The 21,980-nt window shown below is 43.8% G+C and overlaps 1 long non-coding RNA gene across 1 annotated transcript in view; it reads left to right on the top strand.

Annotated features, from left to right (window-relative positions):
* LOC138527294 (uncharacterized) overlaps positions 1-21,082 on the top strand; it is an 88,767-nt gene extending 67,685 nt beyond the window's left edge. Inside the window, exon 4 of the long non-coding RNA XR_011283864.1 lies at positions 20,359-21,082. This is a non-coding gene — a long non-coding RNA (uncharacterized lncRNA). The remainder of the gene's footprint in view (positions 1-20,358) is intronic.
* The last annotated feature ends 898 nt before the right edge of the window (positions 21,083-21,980 follow it).

Genomic DNA, 21,980 nt, shown 5'->3' with positions numbered 1-21,980 from the left:
AATTGCAAGTTTGGATGTTTGGGACGTTTGCAGGAAGGGTATGGAGCAACCGGTGAGGAAACGTCACTATGTTTACATTCGGAAACGCTGATGTCCCAGGCAATGGTTTACCAGGCGGTGAAAGGAAGGCTTGTGTGCGTACGTGAATGTACATCACTGTGTATCACGTCTCCACAACAACGCAGGAAGCTTCCCAGGTATTAAATGAAAGCACCTTGCATTGTGCTCTGCGTGGCGGCCATCTTTGGCTTTGATCATCTTGGTAACTGATACAAACGAAGGATACGAAAAGCACACTTTTCTGTTTGTTATGTTATTTGTTGCAGTTACCGGTATTAGAGGCAGCGAGCACCTGGGACGAACGCTGACATATGAAGAGCAGCAATTGACTAGCACAATCACCAACACAGGGGGTGAGTGGCTTGCTAGAGCATGTGAAGAAACATTTATCATATGACACGTTTGAGGGGCTAGATCTTCAATCAAGGTTATTTGTCCCTGATGCAGCGTTCATCAGAACAAGACATCTGGGCATTTGGTGAGTGATTGTCTTATTGGGGTGCATTTTAGGGCAGTAGCTTTATTCCTGAGGGGGAAGGACTGCCACAGGGTGCCCCACAGTAACAAACATCAAAAATTTAGCATGCAAGCAGATTGTTTGTGATAATTAGAAGCATGGCAAATATTCCTGCTCCAGTGTTTTTCATGGCGAGTGCAGGGGAACCTAAAGTACGCTGGTCAGACTGGAAGAAGGGGTTCATAAAATATGCACTAGCTATGTTTGGTGCGAATTACTCAAATGAGAGGAAGGAAGCGCTGTTATTCCATTGTTTGGGGCCAGCTGGCTAGGATGTTTTGAGGAAGTTGCCAGAGCCGAGTGATAAGGATGAAGAAGGTCCATATGAGAAAACATTAGCGAAACTAGATAAACAGTACCAGGTAGAAGAAAACATCATTCTGGAAAGATACAAGTTTGCCACTAGGGAGCAGAAGTCTGGGGAAAGTATAGAGGAATTCATAACTGTTCTCATGGGCCTAGCAGTGAAATGCAGATTTACACATTGTCATGATGAACACTTAAGAGACCACCTAATGATAAAATGTTATAATGACAACATTAGAAAAGAATTGTGGAAGGAACGCAACCCCACTTTGGATAGGGCAATAGAAATAGCAAAGAGTGTGGAAATGTATCAAGACACTTCAACTGGATAGGAGCAGTGAACATGGATCAGACAAGTTAAAGGTGGAGGATGTGGTTATACATAAAGTATCCAAATATGTACAAAAACAATCTACAAGTGATCCTGTGATGAAATTTGAGAAGTCTGATAGAAGGCCAGATGAATATATTAGGAGCAAACTCACTGGCAAAAAGGACATGGGTCGACTATGGACTCCATCAAGAGATGTGAAGGTTTCTTCAAGAGATTTGGGTTCTTCAAAAGATTTCAGAGGACCACCTGGGAAGGTATGTTATAGATGTGGGAGCTTGTGACACCTAGCATTTGACAAAGATTGTTTAGCAATTCACATAGTATGTCATGAATGTGGTAGAAAAGGACATCTCGCTCAATGTTGTAGAAATTTGTATTTTGGAGGTGGTCAGGCTTATGAGGTTACTGTGAGCTACGATGATGATGATTACCATGAAGTGGGGAGAGAGGTGGTGAACTCTGTGAATGCAGTTGTTGGGAAGGTGAAGAAGCCTAAGCTGTATGTAGTGGTAATGATTAGAGGTGTTCCTGTATCCATGCTAATTGATAGTGGAGCGGACTATAATTGAATTAGTGTGAAGAGAAAAATGTCAATGATATACATTATGGGAAGATGGAGTAAAGGCTAATGCATGTGGTGATGTTCCAATAGACATTGTAGGAAATTTCGAAGGAGAATTACAGTTCAAAGGAAGGAAAGCTATGGGCACTATATATGTGGAAAACAGAGGAGGAGAACTCCTCTCCTGGAGTGATCAGGCAGAGCAAAACATTAGATTGGATGCGAGTCATCCAGATCAGGTGTTGACGGTGAAAGAGGTGGAAACAAAACATGACGGGGAGAAGGGTGGAAGTGAACAAAGTGCCAATGAACTTTGTTGTTTGAGAGGTTTTGTACACAAAATCTGATCGAAGAAGGGAGCAAAGCCAAAAGTACCAAAACTATGCACAACACCTTTACACTTACGAAAGGAAGTGGAGGATGAATTGAAGAAAATTGACAAAGATGGAATTATTGAAAGGGTACAGGCGTCAGAATGGGTCAGCCCCATTATCATTGTAAGGAAATCGAATGGGCTTATCAGATTATGTATTGACTTGAGACATTTGAATAGCATGGTCATAGCAGACAGATTCCCACTACTGAGGATTGATGATTTGTTGGTAGGGGTATCTAGAGCTTAAGTGTTTATTAGACCTCAAATCAGCATACCATCAAATTGAACTGCATGAAAAATCAAGAGATCTTACAGCTTTTATTACACCGATAGGTCTGTTTAGGTGCAAAAGGATGCCCTTTGGGTTTAGTTCTGCCCCAAGTGTTTTTCAACGAATAATGTACACGTTACTGGGAGGTGAATGTGGAGTTATGTGCTATCAGGATGATGTGTTGGTGTGTGGACGCAATGAAGTTGAGCATGATAAACGACTGAAGAGAGTGATGACAATACTGGGAGAAGCAGGTTTGACAATAGCCATGGAAAAATGTACTTTTAAGGCCAACAAGGTGGTTTTTCTTGGTCATGAAATTTCGGGAGAGGGCGTGAAACCAAAAGAGGATGCCGTGGAAGCGATAAGGAGTATGGAAGTGGCCAAATGCAAGGGTGATGTACTATCGTTTTTAGGTTTGGTGGAGTTTTATGAGAAGTTCATTAAGGGTCCCTCAGATAAAACCAGCAACATGAGGAAACTGACTTGTTAGGAGGTGGTATTTAATTGGGATGAGAAGTGCAGGACAGAATTTGAAGATGTCAAGAGAGCGATATGTAATGCACCAATATTGAACATTTTTGAGGAGGACATGAAAACTTTGATGCAAGAGGATAATCTGGGGCTGTACACTGTAGCATTTGCATCTAGAACTTTGAAGGATGCAGAATGTAGATAATCTGTAGTTCAAATGGAAGCCATAGCCTGTGTGTGGGGTGTAGAAAAATGTAAGCGGTATCTATGGGGAAGGGAATTCATCATTTGTATGGATCATAAACCGTTGGTAAGCATTTTCTCTATGGGAGGATTGGAAGGTATCTCCAGGCGCATTATGAAGTGGGTGAGTGCGTTACAAGGGTTGCAGTTCTCTATGCGTCATGTACGAGGCGAAAGTAATGTGGCGGCGAATGCTTTGTCTAGATCGGTGGAGCAGAGGAAAGCCAATCCAGAGCAGTTTGTGCAGGAAGAGGATGAGACTGGAGAGATTTTTCAGGTGCACAGCAGTTTAAAGAAAAATGATTGGGATGCAGCATGTTTGGAAGATTCATTACATCAAAATGTATTGACAATGGTCATTAAGAATGACATCAAAAAGAAAGATGCTACCATGGAGGGATATGGCAGAGTAAAAAATGAACTCTGGGTACAAACGAATTATGTGAATAGAGGACATCAGTTGGTAGTACCATGCAATATGACGAAGGCAGTGGTGGACGTAGCACATGTGGGTCATTTGGGGGTTGCCAGGACAAAAGGACTAGCAAGGTCTCATTTTTGGTGGCCGGGTGTAGACTAGGATGTGGAAGAGCAGGTGGTGGGATGTATTGAGTGTGTGGAGGGTGATAAAGGACTCACAGTGCAGAAAGTTCTGATGATGGTGAGAAGTTGTCCTTGAGTACCCTGGGATGAAGTAGCCTTAGATCTGTTGGGGCATTCAACATTAGAGGAGCCAAAGATGTTTATTTGTTGGTGGAAGTTGATTTGTTTTCAAAATGGCCCGAGGTATGTGTTTTAAAGGATATCACAAGTGGAAGTATAATTCCTTTTTTAGAACAGCTGTTTTGGAGGGAAGGTTTCCCTAAGAAGTGTCTTTCGGACAATGGTTCTCAATTGGTGTCCAGGGAGTTCAGAGATTTCGTGGACAAATATGGGGTGGAACAAGTTACCACAGCTCTTTATCACCCCGAGAGCAATGGATGTGTGGAACGCTTTAACAGGACGCTAATGGAGGCCATCAGGATAGTGGCGACTACAGGAGGTGATTGGGTACGCACTGTGATGGAAAGAACTTTTCAATATAGATCAGCTCCCCACAGTGTCACTGGAATGTCACCTTTTGAGGTTTTGCGAGAAAGGAAGCACAACTCTCATCTGGGTCCTGGCTGGATGGGGAAATCAAAATGTGTGGGGGTGGATGTTGCTTGCCTGAGGAAGAAGCTACATTTGAGTGATGTCAGAGCTAAGGAATGTTATGATCAGAAAACTGTTGTAGGAGCTTCAGTGTGAGGGTAGGTGATTGGATAAAAGTGAAGATAACTACCAAAGTACGGAAGGGTTCTTCCTTGTACTCAGAACCTAAGGAAGTTGTTAAAGATTTGGGTTCTTCCATTTTGGTTAAAGTTGGAGGAGTGTCGAATAAGGAGAGAGTGGCTGTTCTCAGGAGTGGTGCTTTGACTGCGTCAAGAGAATGAGGAGGGTGACTGTGAGTGTGAGTGTGGGGACTGCATGTTGTTTTGGCAGGACGACATTCTGAACCATGTGTAGAATATGAAGGAAGGGAGGTGTTAGAAGCGTTCACTTAATTTCATGTGCAAAGTAATATGTACATAGTTATGAGAATGTTCAGTGTTATTATGGATACTGTTGCTATATACATTTATGCCAAAGTTCAGATAATGGAATGAGAATGGTTAACTTGTGACACATTCCATGTTGGATCAGTTGAAGGCTGTTTCCCTGGCTCGGGGTCATCATCCTTATGAGCTTATTAAAAGAACTAATTTATACTTATACTCAAGTCTACGAGTATTACTTCATCATAAAACAGGGCTCCCTGCAGATGTGCAGACATCCCTAGAGAAGATAGTGTAAATTGAAGCAAAAGGGTGGCCTGAGATACAGGCAACAATCGCACATTATTACAAAAGAAAGCAGGAGAAGGATAAGCAGACAGCTGACTATGCAACAAGAGCAGAAACAAATTAGTTCAGAAAAAACTGGCTAAAATAAACATGGAAGGGGCAGTGCTCACAGGGCCAGTTGTCGTTCCACAGGCGCAGCAAGGGGGGCTCCCATTGGCAACGGTAATGCAACCAGGAGGGTACACTCAAGTATCACCCAATCAGCAGTGGAGAATGGTGTAGATACAGCAACAACCTACATTTGTAAACATGCAGAACAGCCAGGGGTTGTGCAGACAGGTGGAGTAAACGTTTACATGGGGCCGTATCAGACAGGGATAGGATAACACACATGAGGAAAGGAATGGGGTAAATTGGCATGGGGCCACGGTTTGGGGGACAGTGCTTTGCATGTAGACATTCTGGTCACTTTGCACAGACATGCCCACTAATTGCACAAGCAGGGCAACAAGAGCAACCTTATACACAGGCACCTCAACAAATGCAGGTGATACCACAGCAGCAACTACAGATACAGCCCACACAACCACATAGTATATCCATCTAGGGACACGTTCAAGTGCAGGGTAGTGAGATAGCAGAAACCCCAGGGGCAGTAAGCATACTACAGGCAACAGCACAGACACAAGTAGAAGAAGGTCTAATATTACTGGGACAGAATGCTATGCACCAATATACCTGTGTAAACCCTGGCCCATATGGGCCCTGTTTGTTAGGGGGTTATACAAAGATGAAAGTAGAACTAATCACAGGACACAGGCAGTTTATTAAAGGTTTATATTAGATGTGTATGTTAAGTGTTTTCACTGGGACTTACCTGACTGTACCACGTTCCCCACCATAAGGAGCACCTAGATGTGGGACAGTGGCAGGTCTCCCCTGCCCACAACAATAGACTTACCTGGGTAATGTTCTGGAGAGGAAAAAAACATTAGAGATGATAGTAAAAGGAGGGAGTAAAAATAGATGGACAAGAAAAGCAAGAAAGAGCTCAGAAAGAAAGGAAAAAGAATGAATGCTGTCTGAGGGTTTGTTTCCTTGAGCAGCACAGCAAGGGCTCTGAGAACTTGTTAAGCCCGGCTGTGTCTGTCAGCTGCAGCCCGACAGGGAAAACAAACATTCATAGAGCGGCCTAGATGAATGAAAACGCCCGTGCCAGGGGCCGTGTGTTTAGGGTGTACCCCAAGTGAGAGCGTGACCTGGGGGGCAATGGCCCGTTCGGTGGCTAACACGGGCAGGCCAGAGGAAGAGAGAGTCCTGAGCCTTGTGTGCAGTGCGGCCCAGATGAAAATAACACCCCAGCCTGGGTTGTGTGTCACTGCAACCCGATCCACAGTGTGGCCTGGTGGCTGCAGGCCTCCCGGGGGCCAGTCCGGATGGCCCATGTGTAGGAGAAGTCCCAGGCTGTGTGCGTGGTGCTGCCCGGGTGAAGAGCGTGGCTGTGCCGGGAAAGCATGCCCACCCTGTGGCCAGGCAGTGAAGAAAAGAAGATCCTGATGGAACCAGCAAGAGCACCAGCAACGTTGGGGGGGCCTGCTGGCAATCCGCTTTCCTCAGGGCAAGACAGGGAAAGTGGAAGGAGGCAGAACTCAGCTGGAGGCCTGGCCGCAACGTCCTAAGCAGCCAGGGGTCATCGTGGAGTGTTTCAGCTGGGTGCCTTGACTCGGTGGGCAGGCCTGGGCCGAGTCCAATGAGGCCTTTACCCCGCTCTTGCTAAGGCACCACCATGGAGGAAATGTAACCCCGCGCCTTCTAGCAGGGAGACAGTTAGGGCTGGCTGAGTACTATTACAATTAAACACTGCCACGGAAGAGAGAGGAAATGTAACCACTGCACTGCCAGCAGATAGCATGGGCTCATAAGCCCCAAATAAATAGCAGCAATGTCATGGAGGAATACTAAATCGTGGGTTTCTGAAGCCCTATCAAAATGAATACTCAAGTGTTTCCAAAACCCCATTTAAACACAGAGGAGCTTTAAATTAATTCAAATGGGCTCCCTAAGCACTGTGGGGTCAACACCCACCCACCCAATGAGGAGTGGGGCTCCCAAAGCCCTAACAATGAACAGGGCTGCCGTAGCCACAGACAAGATACCTGTGGCACCACTCGCGGCAGAGCGAGCCAGACAGGATCCAGGACTGACCTGATGACAGAGGACCAAAGGGTACTGTGTGTTGAGTGACATGTTATGTGAACATGATGACTGGAAAAGGGGAAAGGTTTTGGGTTAGAGCAGACTGCATCTGCTAAGCGGTTTGAGAGGGTGTAAAGCAGGCAATGGGTTGTGATGAAGTGGGAGTTGCGGAGGAAAGTATGGCACTTGTAGTCAGAGTAGTAACTTGCTTTAAGATCATTTATTGATGGGTTTGTGCATTGAGTAGCTACTACACTGATGAATGCATTATTAAAAACTGAGCGGGGAAACAGAATTGTCATATGGGTCTGGTATAAAGAAAGAGGATGTATTGCTGGCTTTTTTTTTAAATTAAAATGATATAGTTTATACATAAACTTTTCATTTGAATTGCATAAGACGTTTCTCATTATTTACAGATTACAGAGTACAGGACGAAAAAAGGAGAAAGAGAAAAAAAAAGGATCAAGAAAGGTCACTTTAAATAACTTAAGTAAGCTCCAAAATATTAGCAAGAAATTGTGCTACTGTGTATATCAGTTTGTTATTTTTTCCTTTAAGGAGTTTTAGCCATCTAGTGTCGCCTTGTTGTTGGGAGATCTTGAATAGGTCTCCAAAGAGGTTTCTCTTGTCGACTAGTGCAGAGCATATCATAATTAGATGGTTAAGAGACTCAGGTATCTCTTTGTTCTTGCAAAAGCAACAGAAATGTTCCTCTTTCGGTAAATATCGAATTTGAGATAATCTTTGTCTGGTAGGGAGGATATTTAATCGCATTTTCATGAAAACTGTGCGTATAGTTGGATCCGGAAAAAGTTCCAAGTAATGTGGAAGTTCATTCAATGCTCGTATGTCAATCTGGCATTTTAGATTCATTGAGTGGCTTGCCTTCTCTGCCATTGTTTTTGACCAATCATTGCGCTGTAGCTTGATCTTTGCACGCTGTGGGCGATTTATCAGCATTTCATCCGTAATATCTTCCTTTGCCATTTTGGTTAAACAGTTCAGTCTTCCATGTTTTCAAGATGGTGTTATGCATTGCCTGTGGAGTTATTTTAAGGATTTGCATCGCTGGAATAGGATCTTCATTTATGACCTTACACAGAAGATCAAACTGCTTCCAGCGAACTATTGAGGCTAGTGATTGTAAGGCTACCTCAAAACATATTCTAGTCATAGGATAATTCCTTGGGAGCTGTCAAATTTTCCGTCTGAATAATGCTTCTAGCTTTTACCAGTTTATGTTGGTGGCAGCGATCATAGCGTCGCTCCCATAAGTAATAATGGGGATTACCTTCTGGCGGTAAAACGCTATGATCGGTTTCGCAGAAAATTTTCCATAGTGCCTATGTAGCATCACACCTTGGCGTGCCATCATTTGGATTTTACTTTCTAGAGTAGTCACCCAGGCTGTTTCATCCTTATGTTGGTTTAGTAATACGCCAAGATATTTAAAGGAGGTAACTGTGTCCAACACTTTTTTGTCTAGTATAAAGTCTGTTGATTTGTTTCGGTTAGATGTCTTGTGATCATTAGTTAGTGCCATGATTTTGTTTTTTTTGTTACTAATCTGGAGTTCGTTATTGATCATGTATGATTCTGTCATACGTAAATTCTCCTGTAGTCCAGAGGGCGTTTTATCTAGGAGTACGATGTCGTCGGCATACATAAGGTATGTAATCGGGAGTGAATTTATCTTCGGCAGATTGAGGTTTGCAGGGTTGATATTCATGGAGTAGTCAGCAGTATATAGGTTATACAGTGTCGCCGCTAAGGGGCACCCCTGTTTTAGGCCGTTCCATGTTCTTATGGGCTCCGTGGTGGGTCCTTCTTTCGTTAGACTGATCAAGACTGTAGTTTTCGCTAATTTCTGGAGGGCAATTCCATTTGGCAAGTTTTTCCCACAAGATGGACTTGTTTATGGCGTCAAAGGCCATGTGCAGGTCTATGAACGCTGCGTAGATGGGCACGTTGTTTCTTATGGCTTCGTGTTTTAGCAAATTTAGGATTAGGAGATTTACGTTAGTTCCCATGTTAAGGATGAAGCCGGTTTGCCGACTATGAAATCGGTTTGAAGCTTTCACCCATGTAGTCAATTTTTGGAGAAGGTATGAAGCAAACAATTTTCTCAATGGATCTAACAGGGCAATTGGTCTAAACTTGGCAGGATTATCTCGGCCGCCCTGTTTATAAATTGGGATCAAAACCGCTTTGGTCCACCTAGTTGGTAATAACTTTACTGCATTGATTAGAGTTAGTATGAGTTCCATTAGGTTCGCCCAAGTCTTAGGGTCACGTTTCAGGGCAGCATTGGATAGCCCATCCGGTCCAGGTGCTCTAGAGGAATTTAGTTTGACGATCATTTCTACAAATATGTGCTTCTCCCAGGTGATGGTCCATTGGTTTGAAATTGAAAGTGTCTCCATATTTTCCTAACTGTTCCGCAGTTTGTAGAGGTTAGAGAAATGTGCGATCCAGTTTTTCTGAGTGACATTGGATACCATCAATTGTTGCTGTTGTGCGTTGTTATTTAGCAGGTCCCATAAAGATCTCAAATTCTTATTTCTGAGCGTTTTAAGCATAGCTTCAGCGTCCGTTTGCTGCAGGGCCATCGCATTTGATTTATTAGAATTTCTGTATACTTGCTTTGCTTTTCTGATGTTTTCCAGGTTTACTGCGGTTGGGTCTTTTCTCCATTTTCGCAGATTTTGCCGCAACAGTTTTTTTTTTTTACTATTTCCTGATTATGGTAGTGTTGATGGATCGGTTTCTCCATAACAGGCTTGTGTATTTGGAAAGGGAGTAATACCCAATCGTAATTTAATTTCTGTTTGTCTGGCAAGGGTGTTTGTTGGAAAACCTGCGAAATGGAGGCCAGAAGATTTTTACTGATTCTTAGTCTGGTGTTACCTCCAACAATTTATAGCCGAGGGGGTGGAGGGAGAATCGTGGGGTCACTAACTCCCACAACGGAGATCGTAAGCATCGAGTGGTCGCTCTTGCTAGTAGGTATTATTTGGAATTCCAATAGCATGTTGGTTATGGCTGAAGATAAATATATATAGTCAATAATGGTAGTAGAGTTTTGACATGTCCAGGTCAGCATCAACAGATTCTGATTATCATGAGATAGATTTATTAGATTTAAGTTTCTCATCGAGAAATCTTTGGACCAGCGAAGAGCTCTGGTTGATAGGTCATGAGGTTGTCTGAGGAGACCATTGATGTCATACAGGTGAATATTAAGGTCTCCACAGATGATGAAGTTAATGTTGGGAAATTTAGCACTGATTCTGTCCATCATTAGAAATACGCCATCCAAGAAGTTATTGTTGTTGATTGCCACTGGGTTCCAATACGCATTGATGACTGCAATCATTCTCACAGGAGGATAGCTCAGCGGCAGCGTGCGCGTCTTGGAAGCAAGACGACACAAAGCAACAACAGGTTCGATCCCCGGGTCCGCGCTTAGAAACCTCTGGGTGTTTAATCGCGTTATAAATAGTTAACTAAGACAAAAAAACAAACACAATTACGCAACTAAGAAAAACAAACAATTCCTGTAACAGCGCCTCGATGCCTGTGGGCTGTGTGAGCGCTTTATAAATGTTAAATAAATAAATAAATAAATAAATAAATAAATTCTAGTTGCCCTAGATTGTTGTTCAGGTAGGACTTCTGAGGTCGTATAGTTCAAGATTTTAATGATGGTCAGTTGGGTCCATGGATTGATATTTTCTGTTTCAACGAAGTTCCAGGATGGAGATATCTTCATCAGCGTCAATGGACACGCAGCGCACAGCCCCTGGGACCTTTCAGGGCCGGATTAAGGACAGTGATATATCTGTTGCAAGCAGGCGTGTTGGTCATACAGGTCTGTTGGAGGCATATGATGTGACAGGATTCTAGTACAGAGTCTGGAGAGTCAAAGAGGTGGGATGAACCTCTCATGTTCCAAGAACACAGTTTCCATCTGTCGATATTTGGTTTGATTGATGGTTATGAACGAGTTTCTGAATCTGTCATCGGTTGTATTTTAGCATCTTCATAATCTCTCCAAAAAGGTTGTTTGTCTTGAAATTGTCTTTTAATATATGAATGGTTGGATGATAAAGGTGGGAAATTTCTGCCAAGGTATGAGTTAGTACTCATATGCCGTAATGGTCTATCGTCTCGTGACTTGGTATAGTCATTGGAGGAATTTGCTTGGTGTTCATGGAGGCACTTCAGTTCATCAGCATCCCTTGTTTCGTCTGAAATTGACGTAAGTGTGAATCCTAATGTGAGCAAAGGGGTGGTCATGTGTAAAATTCGATTCATGGGGCCTCATTACGACCCTGGCGGTAAGGAGTGAACGGCGCAGTAAAAGGTGCCGGCGCCGTTCACTCCATACCGCTGCATTACGCGTTCCCCTCGCGTGACAAGGTAAGCATGCCTGGGAAAACCAGGCGTGCTTACCGGGTCCCGCGAGGGGAAGAGGGAGCAAACAACGGGCCATCTCGTAATGGCCCGTTGTTTGCTCCCTCTCCCATTCCCATTCAGTCCTATGGGGGCTGAAATGGGAATGGGGAAGGACCGTGTCCGGGTCCTTGGAGGGAGGAATTACCGGGCCTTCCGAACTCAGAATGGCCCGGTAAGTCCTCATTCCGAGGACCCAGACGCCAATAGCGGCATGGTTACCGCCGAACTTGTAATGAGGGCCACGGTCTCCGGAGTATAAAGTTCAATCTGAACCTTATCTAGATAATGATCGTCTTCAAAGCTCACCATCTTTATTTCTTGTGAATTTATTGATTTAAGTTGTGGAATTACATGAAACAGTCTTAGTAAATTAGCCCTGTTAAGTGTGAAGGATGTACATGTCTCGTTAATGCAGGCTATCCGAAGGAGATGTTTCTATTTTTTCTTCCAGGGGACGATGAATTGTGGGAGGTTTTAAGTATCAGCCTTGTGGGGATTCCTTATGTTTTTTTGTGTATTTCTGGGGAGTCGAATGCCGAGTCTAATGTTGACGCCTCAGTATAGCTGGACATATCAGTCGAACGACTTGTGTCATTCGAGTAATTTGACGGGACATCTGATATGTCTGTGAGGTCACCCGTATGATGAAGAGGAGTGTCTGGGATGGTTTTGCAGGACAAATTCGAATCATTAGATTCATTAGAGCGGTCAACTGAATCGATGGCATACTCATCTAGTATTAAAAGTATCGATTTGTTGATATTTGGTGTCTGGTCAATATCCTCAGATAAGACTGAGTGCGTAGTGAGATTGAGGAGATCTTCTATTTCAAGATCTGGAATATTAGAAGGTCCTTGCATGGGACGTATCAAGGGCTCACCCTTAGTGTCTGATCTCACTACTGTGTTTTATTTCGAGTTTCTGGGGGTGCCGTTAGTCTGTTTATTTGAACCAGGTCCTACGGAAATATTCCTTAGAAAGGCTCGGGAGCCTGTTTGTTTGTTCCCCTTTGTTCGTTTGGTTTTTGATTTTGGAATCTGTATTGCCGGTAGCATTTCCTTAAGAGGTTTTTTATTTGAGAAAATTTGAAAGATGTCTGGTGGTTTCATTATCCTTAGTCTATATGCCAAAATCATGTTAGTAGGCTGGGGGCAGACTGAGGAAATTGCCATTGGTACCGCTGAAATTTGTGTACTCTGCGAGGTGACAGGTGGTTCAAGGGTGTTTGAGGATGCACTTTGAATGTCTTGGGGAGCTTTGGGAGTTGGCAACGGATGTGCCTTCATCAACGTGATCATTGTAGCAGATAGAATAGCTTTTTCAGCTCATTCAGCTGCGGCCATTTCGAGCAATCTTGTTTGCCATTGATGGGAGAGCTCCGCTTCTCTACCTAAGCATTTTTCTACGGTGGTAATGAAAGCTTCTAGATGAATTTGCTTCGTGTGGATTAACGCTAGAAGAGTGGCTTGGTCTTTGGTGCTTTCATTAATCGCTTCATAGAGCTTACAAAACGGGATCATGGCTTGTGTGGTGATAGTTGTGAGCATATTTTGTAAATCGATCATTGTGGTCGGTATCCTCTGGGGTAGTTGTTCTTCGGGAGTAGGAGGCAAACAATTGCTATGTGCATCTTGGTCTTCTGGGTAGCTATGGGGGCTGTCGATTTTCTTCTGAGTGCCAGAACCAAAGGAGAGAGAGGCGTCAATTTCATCGTATTGGAGCTTGAAGTTCTTTACCAGTTGCTCCTTTCGCTTCAAAACTTTTTTTTTGTAGCAGATTCTCTGGCGGAGGAATTGTGCTCAAGGCCAGAGTTGATGTGGTAGGTAGGTCATTTAGACGATTGGCACGTGTGTCTCCAAAGACTTCTTTTCTTTTGTCGATATTAGTCAACAGTGACTCGATTTCAGTAATGTCTAAAGACAGGCGAGCTACTTTTGCTCTGGAATGTTGAGTGTCTTTAAAGTTTACAGCTTTAGAGTGGCTCCGAGCGGTGTAGGATTGGAGCCATCTCAGTTTGGCTTGCCTAGCTTTTTCTTTTTTTGATGATTCAAGTATTCCATGGTTCTGTGTATGCTCTTGAGGAGATATGGTTGGAGGGTGTGTAATCGTCTTTGATAAAAGGGCCAGATTGATCTCAATGGCTTGGTCTGTTTTGCAAGTGCCTTGGATGGGCATATTGAGTGGCTCTGTTATAATTTCTCCTCCTTCTGTGCAGGCTTTCGCAAACGACTGTAGGGTTTGCACCAAAGGTATCATGGGCAGTGGGGATCTAGTGTGAAATAAAGGGGTTTCAGCAGTGAGGACTTCAGTCTCAGTGGATAGCTCAATTATATTCTCTGGGCTCGAGATAGGAGGGCTACTAGCCCGTAAAGGGGAGATCAGTAGATGTCCTCCTGCGGTAGGTTGGGGGTTTGTTGATGCTGGTATTTCTTGCGGGTCACATTTATTTTCTGTTACTGACGAGCCTTCTTGCCGAGATGAGATAGGGGTGATGACCTCTAGTTCCTGCATGTTGCCTGATGTCGAGTGTAAGCAGGCAGTCTGATTAGGTACACCATGTATGTCTCTGCTTGGCAGCTGATATGTGAGTGACTGTGTCATTCCTTTCGCAATTTCATGTTTGAGGAGTGCTTCCTTTATAGAGGGTTGGGATGAGTCGTTCAGGATGTTTAGCTGTTGTTTCTTGTCGCGCTTCCCTCGTTGCCTGGTATGGGGGCCAGGTTTCATTGTTGGCGATTGGTCTACCCTTGCGATGGACATGTTTACTCGGGAGGTCATTTCTGGAGTTTTTAACGGAGGTTCACTGCTAAAATAGCCGAGTTGTTAAGTGAGGTATTAGCGCCGTGTGTGATCAGCGGGGCAATGAAAAGGCCTTGCAGTGTCCTGACCACAGTATTATCGTGCTGTATATGTTAGTTTAGAGGTGAGGCAATTATTCTAAATACGAAAGACCAAAAAAAAAAGAAAAAAAAAGGCTAGTTTCTGGTGAACTGTTCGGATTCCACAATGCCGAGGCGCTATGATTCCGGTAACTCAAGTTAGATACAGGCCGTTTGCAAAGGCGTCAAGCGTAAACAATGGGTCAGGATCAAAGGGGCGAGCCCCCACAGTCTCCTGAAGTAGAGGTGGGTTTACTGAAATAGGCGGTTAGACGCTGACAAATAATACATAACCTGGGCTTTGGGGAGCGTACAGCAGGATCAAAGGGGCCAGCCCCCGCAGTCTCCTGGTAGCTCTAATCTCCAGGGAAGATTATAGTGGAAGTATAGGCAGTTCGTAGAGAGTCACCTACCGTGAGTTCCTCAGGCGGCGGCACAGTGCAGAGGCTTGTGAGGGAGTGAGGATATGCTTCAATTCCTATTGTCGCTCGTCGCTCGATGCCCTGTGGTGGATCCGAGATGTAGGGTAGCAGGCCGCAACGCCGCAGGCCCAAAGACCCAAAGACCACAAGACTCAGCTGCTCGACTCCGCAGCCCGCTCCGCGGTCTGTGTGTGCTTTTGAGCACGATGAACAAAGAAAGTGGACAGGAGGTCCGCGCTGAAAACCACCCAAAGTGTCTTGCAGGTACTGCAGCCACAAGACTCAGCTGCTCGACTCCGCGGCTCGCTCCGCGGTCTGTGTGTGCTTTTGAGCACGATAAACAAAGAAAGTGGACAGGAGGTCCTCACTGAAAACTGCCCAAAGTGTCTCGCAGGTACTGCAGCCACAAGACTCAGCTGCTCGACTCCGTATTGCTGGCTTTAAAAAGTTAACAATGCATACCTTGTCCAGTACATATAAAAGAAAGGGCAGTTCCCCAGATGACTATGATAACAAAAAAGAATGCAAAATATGTGCTGGACATTTTGGAAAAAGTGCCAAAAAACATATGGACAACAGCACCCCATGATGTAGGGTTACTAAAAGGATCAGGGGCAGTACACATTACATTAAAAGAAGAAGCACTATTTCCACAAGTAAAGCAGTACCCACTTTCTCGAGAAGCATATGAAGGCATTTTCGAGTCACTGCATGCCTTATGGCAGTAAGGCATAATACAGGAGAGCACATCACCTTGCAACACAGCTATCTATCCTATCAAGAAAGCAAAGGGACGGGGTGTGGCATTGTATACAGAATGTATGCCCTCTTAAAAAATATAATTGAGACAGAGTATGCAATGGTTCCAAATACCGCAACGATTTTTTGATGCATTCTGGCGGAGTAACACTATTTCACTGCAGTAGATTTGAAGAACACATTTTTCTCCATCGCACTAAACCCAGACTCCAGGATCTCATCACGTTTACGTATGGCAGTACCAGGTACGGACACACTAGAATGTCCCAAGGTTACTCTGAGGTATGTAGCATCTTTAACAGAGTTATGCAAATGGATTTGAGCAACTTACAGGTTGCAAGCACATTGATATAGTATTTTTATGACTTATTGAAGAACAGCTCGACAGAAATGCAGTGAAGAAAGGACTCAGTTACACTATTGACTTTGCTAGCTGACAAAGGATACAACGTGCACAAAGAGAAATGGCAGTACTGTCAAACACAGTGAAAGAAATGCAGCAGTTCTTATGGATCTACTGCAGAACATGGTTTTTTGATTACTGCACTTACACCAGACCATTGCAGCAAGCATTAAAAACAGCTCAGAAACACAAAACAAACATAAAATGGACAGCTGAAATGGGCAAGAGCTTTGATGAACTAAAACATGAGTTACCACATGCACCAGTACTGGCTACACCCAAATACAAAGAGAAGTTTCAGCTGTTTTCCCATTCAGATGGAAAAGTAATGACAGCTGTGCTGACAAAGAAGAAGCGACAAGGAAAGAAACCACTTGCATATTGCAGTGGATCCCTAGATGCAGTGATGCTGGGACATCTCCCATGTGAGCAGGAACTTGCTGCTGTTGCATTTGCAATTGAGAAGCCTTCCACAATAATTATGGGGTGTCGTGTAATTTTATACATGGTGCATACATTATTCGCAATACTGTAAAAGACAAAATCAACATTGAGAGATCTTCAGGGTATAAGGTAATACTGAAAAACCTAGCAATATAAGTGGTGAGATGAAGGACTATAAATCTAGCAGAGTTCATTGCAGAAAAAAGAGAGGATGGAGATTACATACCTGACTGCACAGCATGCACAGGCAGGGGCGAAGGTAATACTCTGGTTAAGGATGAAGTGATTGAAGGGGAGGCACGATTTTCATTGACGAAAGCTCCTGCATTGATCAGACCACAGGACAGATACAGTCAGGTTCCACAGTGGTAGGGCACTGACATGGAGAACACAAAGGAGAGGAGTTGCTGGTGTACTCACAAACGTGACTACAATACCACTACTCTACACAGGCAGCAGAACTGGTGGCCTTGATTGAGGCAGTGAACATGTCAGAGGATCAAGGTAGTTAACATGTTCTCTGATTCGGTCTACATTAGTTCCACAATGCACTCAGGACAAGCAAGATGGGAAAGGAGAGGGTTCAAAAGAAGTGATGGTACACCTGTTCAGCATGCGGGATTACTGAGTAAATCATTAGAAATGTTACCACTCCTAGTAGTACTAGCTTTAATAAAGTGCACGGCCCACACTGGAAGGCAAGATTTTATTTCATTAGGAAGCAAAAGAGCAGACAGAGCGGCAAAATAAGCAGCATATCTACCAGAAGGAACACATGTGCTATTTCCTGTCAAAAAGGAAAAAATACCCCAACTAGCAGAGCTAAAAGTGAGCAAAGAAAAAGATGCATTACCAGGAAAAATTAATGCAACCCCAATAATGCAGATACGTGAGTTGCAGGGAGAAGCATCAGATGATGAGAATGTGTTTTGGAGGAGGAGAAGATGTTCTTTATTCCCAACTGATTTTTCATGGTTGCATGATAGCACAGGAAAAGTGGTCATGCCAAAGAAATTGTTGTAGGTGGCATTGGAACATCTTCACAACCCTGCGCACGTATGAAAAGAGCATGTGGCTGCATGGATAAGTGAAAACTGGTTTGCACCAAATTTGTACGAGAATGTTGTAGAGTTTGTGAATAACTGCATGATATGCCAGAACTATTTGCCAGGTCACACATTCAGAGTTGTGCAGGGAACATTACCTCGACGGGAAGGCCCCTTCCGGCACTTGCATATTGACTATGTTGATATGTAATAGAGATGTACCTCTTACAGGTACTTGCTTGTAGTGGTGTACCCATTCTCATAATGGCTTGAGGCTGGTCCCTGTGCCCATAATAACTCCCGCTCTGTGGACACATTTCTTGTGAGGGAGAAGTTTGCAAGGTGGGGGATTCCAGATGTCATTTGTTCTGACCATGGTCAGCATTTTGCTAATGATTTAATTAAGGAAAATAACAACACTCCTGGGGATAAAGCATAATCTATGCATTGTTTACCATCCAGAAGCCAACGGTTTGGTATAGACGATGAATGGACTGCTTAACCCATTAAGTACCAAGGATGAGTATACTCATCCTTTTTGCATAGACTTGCAGAATAGCCTGGCAGTTAAGGGGTTGACATGCGGTTGGCAAAGCTTATGCAAACGCTTTGAAAGTCATGGGTGCACTGCTTGCCTTTTGCTTTGTTTGCACTGCGCAATACGCCTGGAGGAGATCATGACTTGACTCCTCATGAGATTGTTACAGGGGAAGAATGCATGTGCCTATTCCTCCGTCATGTACAGTCTCTGATCCACACTCTTCTTCTTTCATTCTGGGGATGGAATGTGATCCGTATCTCAAGGAGCTAACAAAATCCCTTTGATAAATATCCTTGCAGGTGAGGCCAAAAACTCAAACCAGACAATCAGGACAATTTCCACAAGCAGTACCTCCTTACCAGGGGGAGAAGATATTCATCAAGAATCATGTTCACAAATGGAAGGAGGAGTGCTTTACCAGCCCACATACCGTGATCAAGTCTACTCCCACAGCAGTGAAAATGTAAGGGCGGCGAGGATGGGTCCACATCACAGACGTGCCGAAGGACAACACCTCTGCTCCCCTAAGCACAACATGATTGGAAGTATATGGGAGATTGCTTTACTTTTGTTCTCAGCCTTTAGACTATATCGAAAACCAGCAAAAGAAAATGATGAAAATGGCCCTCATTACATGGATGGCGGAGAACCATGGTGCTATTAGCGCCATGGTTCATGCCGGTAAAATACCGGCACCGCCTTGGTGGAAAGGGGAATTACCGCCCCATTCCAAGGTTGGAAGGGCGGTAATTCCCCCTTCCACCATTGCCCTTCCCCATTCCCATTTTTGCCCCATAGGGCATAATGGGAAAGGGGAAGGCGCTAATTACGGTACCGCAAATTGCGGTACCATAATTAGCTCCCTGGGTCCCTTTGCGGGTTGGTTTTTAACGCCTGCAAAAAGCAGGCGTTAAATTCCCCAACCCGCAAAGGGACCTCGTAGTAAGGCGGTAAGGATTTACCCGTACCAGTAAAATACTGGTAACAGTAAACCCTTACAGCCATCCGTGTAATGAGGCCCAATGTCTTTAAAAAAATGTTTTAATAAAGGAAAAAAGGAAGTTTTCAGTGTTTTCGAGTGTGATGATATTAATATGTTTTAGTGTAGTATTAATGGTTTTGGTTGATTTAGTTTTAAGAGAAAAAAGGGGAACACAATTGAATGGAAGTATAATTATGAAAAAAGGAGTATCATGAATGAGGAAGATTTTCATCATGGCACTGAAGGAGAGCCAGAATCATGAACTGGAAATGTGTGGTACAATGAGATGTTACGTGTGGGGAGAGAAAGGGTGAATGGCACTTGCTACGTCTGCTCTCTTACCCAGTGGTCGAAGTGTACAAAGAGAAGTAGTGGAACTATGTTCCCTGCTGGCCTGCATCAACACCCCAAAGTCCCATCACCACGCCCCCTCCCACACAAAATACACCCACCCAAACACTTGCACCTGCTGTTTAAGCGAACGTTCAGTGCAGTTCACCGAAAGTGCAAGTTTAAACTTATTCCTACACTTTTATTTTAAAACGAAACCATTCCGGAACGGTTTCTTTTTAAAATAAAAGTATAGGAGCTGTAAATGGTAATTTAAAAAAGTAGAGGACCACCGCTCCCGACCGCTCCCACTCACTTCCACCACTGCTCTTACCCCAACACTGATAGGAATGCCCACACTTTTTCTACCCCAATCTGTGTCTTATGAAAGTAGGATGCCTGATGCACCTATTACTCTGCAAAACGAAAAGTTTATTCCAGGTAAAAAATGTAACGGTTCAGTGGGTAGATGAAGGGGAAAAGGTTTATGAAGACAATTTTTTTAAATTAACAAAACATTTTGAAAATGAGGAAACACGGTATAAGGTAGTGGAATATGTGACAGGAGGTCCTAACAAAGGGAAATTACAAATAATAGACCACAAGAGATTATGGTGCACAAGTGATAAAGGGCCAAGCATACCCTGATGTCATACAACGCCATTGATGAGGGAAGAGGGAGCAGTGTAGTATGGGAACATATGCGATGGGGTAATAATGCAATGTCATGCTGAGGGATTGGTAGGCTTTGAACACAACCTGACTGCCATGGTGAATTATAGTTGCAGGGCAATTTGGGGAAAATATGTACATGCATTAACTTGGTTACATGAAAAGAATCAACCAGTTGACATCAAGAGCTTTACAAGAATGCCTTTGTGTTTCAGGTTGAGTGGGTCTATCTATCTGGGAACTACCTTTGGATGCACAAAGGTAATGAGGAATGCAGCGCTGACACAGGGGAATGCTGTGGTGTTTGACATATGGCAGGCCTTTGGATCGAAGGCTTATGCCCAGCTTCCGCCTGACTGGAGTGGTGTTTGTGCTCTTGTCATTTTGCACAGTCCTGCACTGGTGGTGCCTTGAAATAGCACTACCATGAAGATTGTGTTACAGGGAAAAATGGCACAGCAAAAGGAGGAACGAAAATCAATAAGAAAAGCAGAACATGTGGCCATTATCACTGATGAATTCAGACTGATCTCCATGGCTGTAACGTTTTTGACCTCACTACTGCTCCATGTTTCCAGGCTGCCTCTAATGCAAAGTGGCTGCAGCTCACTCGATATGAGCTGCTTCAGTTGGCAAATTCAACAGCAAAAGGTTTGAATGCAATTAAGGAGGAGAGGAGGGTGCTATGCTTGGTGGCCCTCCAGAGCCTGTAAATGCTGGACCTCCCAAAAGCTATTGAGGGAGGGGTTTGCGCAAAGTTTGGGGGCAGCTGTTGCAAAATGAAACCTGATGGAGAGGCTTCAAATGGAACAGTTAGGGTGTTTAGGGGTGTTTCTTTGACAGCGCCTTTTCATGCGGTTCTATTCCATGATCTGTTTAAATATAGCTGTCCCAGCTGCATCTGGGCCCTGAATAAACCTGTGTTACTTCTTGCCTGCATACACTCCTTTTTTGACTACTTTTGTAATTTATAATTGGTGAGTTCCGAGGCGACCACCAACACACATGTGAAAAATACAGCATGAAATATAATAAAACTTGCAGTAAATACTGCATGGTCCTGCAATAGAATACACTGTGAAAATATTAAGTAATACACTTTCATTTCACTTCCAGCCCAAAGGTGGATGTAATTACTTTTCAAAAGAAAATACTGGCTAGACAAATACCAACAAATTATGTATTATGGAAAAACATTACCCTACTCTTACTAATTACAATGGTAGACCAGCATAGGTGCCAATCTCCTCTGAACATACCCCAAAAACATAGCAGCTGCACATCTGTCACACGTAGGACTCTGCTGAATGCTCTATGGTGGACAAGAGCAGAGGCTGCATTACTGGAGGGACTACCAGTTCCAGTGGTCTCTGGTCAAATGACTCCAGCGTAGTGGGCACTCCATAAATCTATTAATACCATCACTTCTGAGTGATGGATGCTCTTCAATTTCTTCTTGCTACACACAGTTTGTCTCTGTTTATTACTCTTGGATTTCTTGTTATCAGAAATGTTCTTACTTCTGGACCATCCTTTGATCTGTCCTCTGTATTGTTGTGCTCATAATTGGTTTTGAACTCAAACCATGCAACAGATTGCCTGTCTTGTCCATTGCTTTATTGCATTCTGTAGGCTCTCAAAATTATTCTGCTCCTGCTTCCTAAGGCCTCGTCCCCACGGGTTCCTTCTCTCTGAACTGGTGGTGTGTTTATGTTTGAGTTACCTCTTATTCTCACCACCTGTGACAATGAATCCAGGAACTTGGGTGTTTTCCTATGAACTCTGGGAACTTGGCATTTATGGTTGGATTCTTCCCTCACTGGCATTGTTTGGACAC

Source organism: Ambystoma mexicanum, chromosome 14 (assembly GCF_040938575.1).
Source record: "Ambystoma mexicanum isolate Mex_15411 chromosome 14, UKY_AmexF1_1, whole genome shotgun sequence".
In the NCBI taxonomy this organism is placed as follows: domain Eukaryota; kingdom Metazoa; phylum Chordata; class Amphibia; order Caudata; family Ambystomatidae; genus Ambystoma; species Ambystoma mexicanum.
This window is presented reverse-complemented; position numbering and strand designations above follow the sequence as displayed.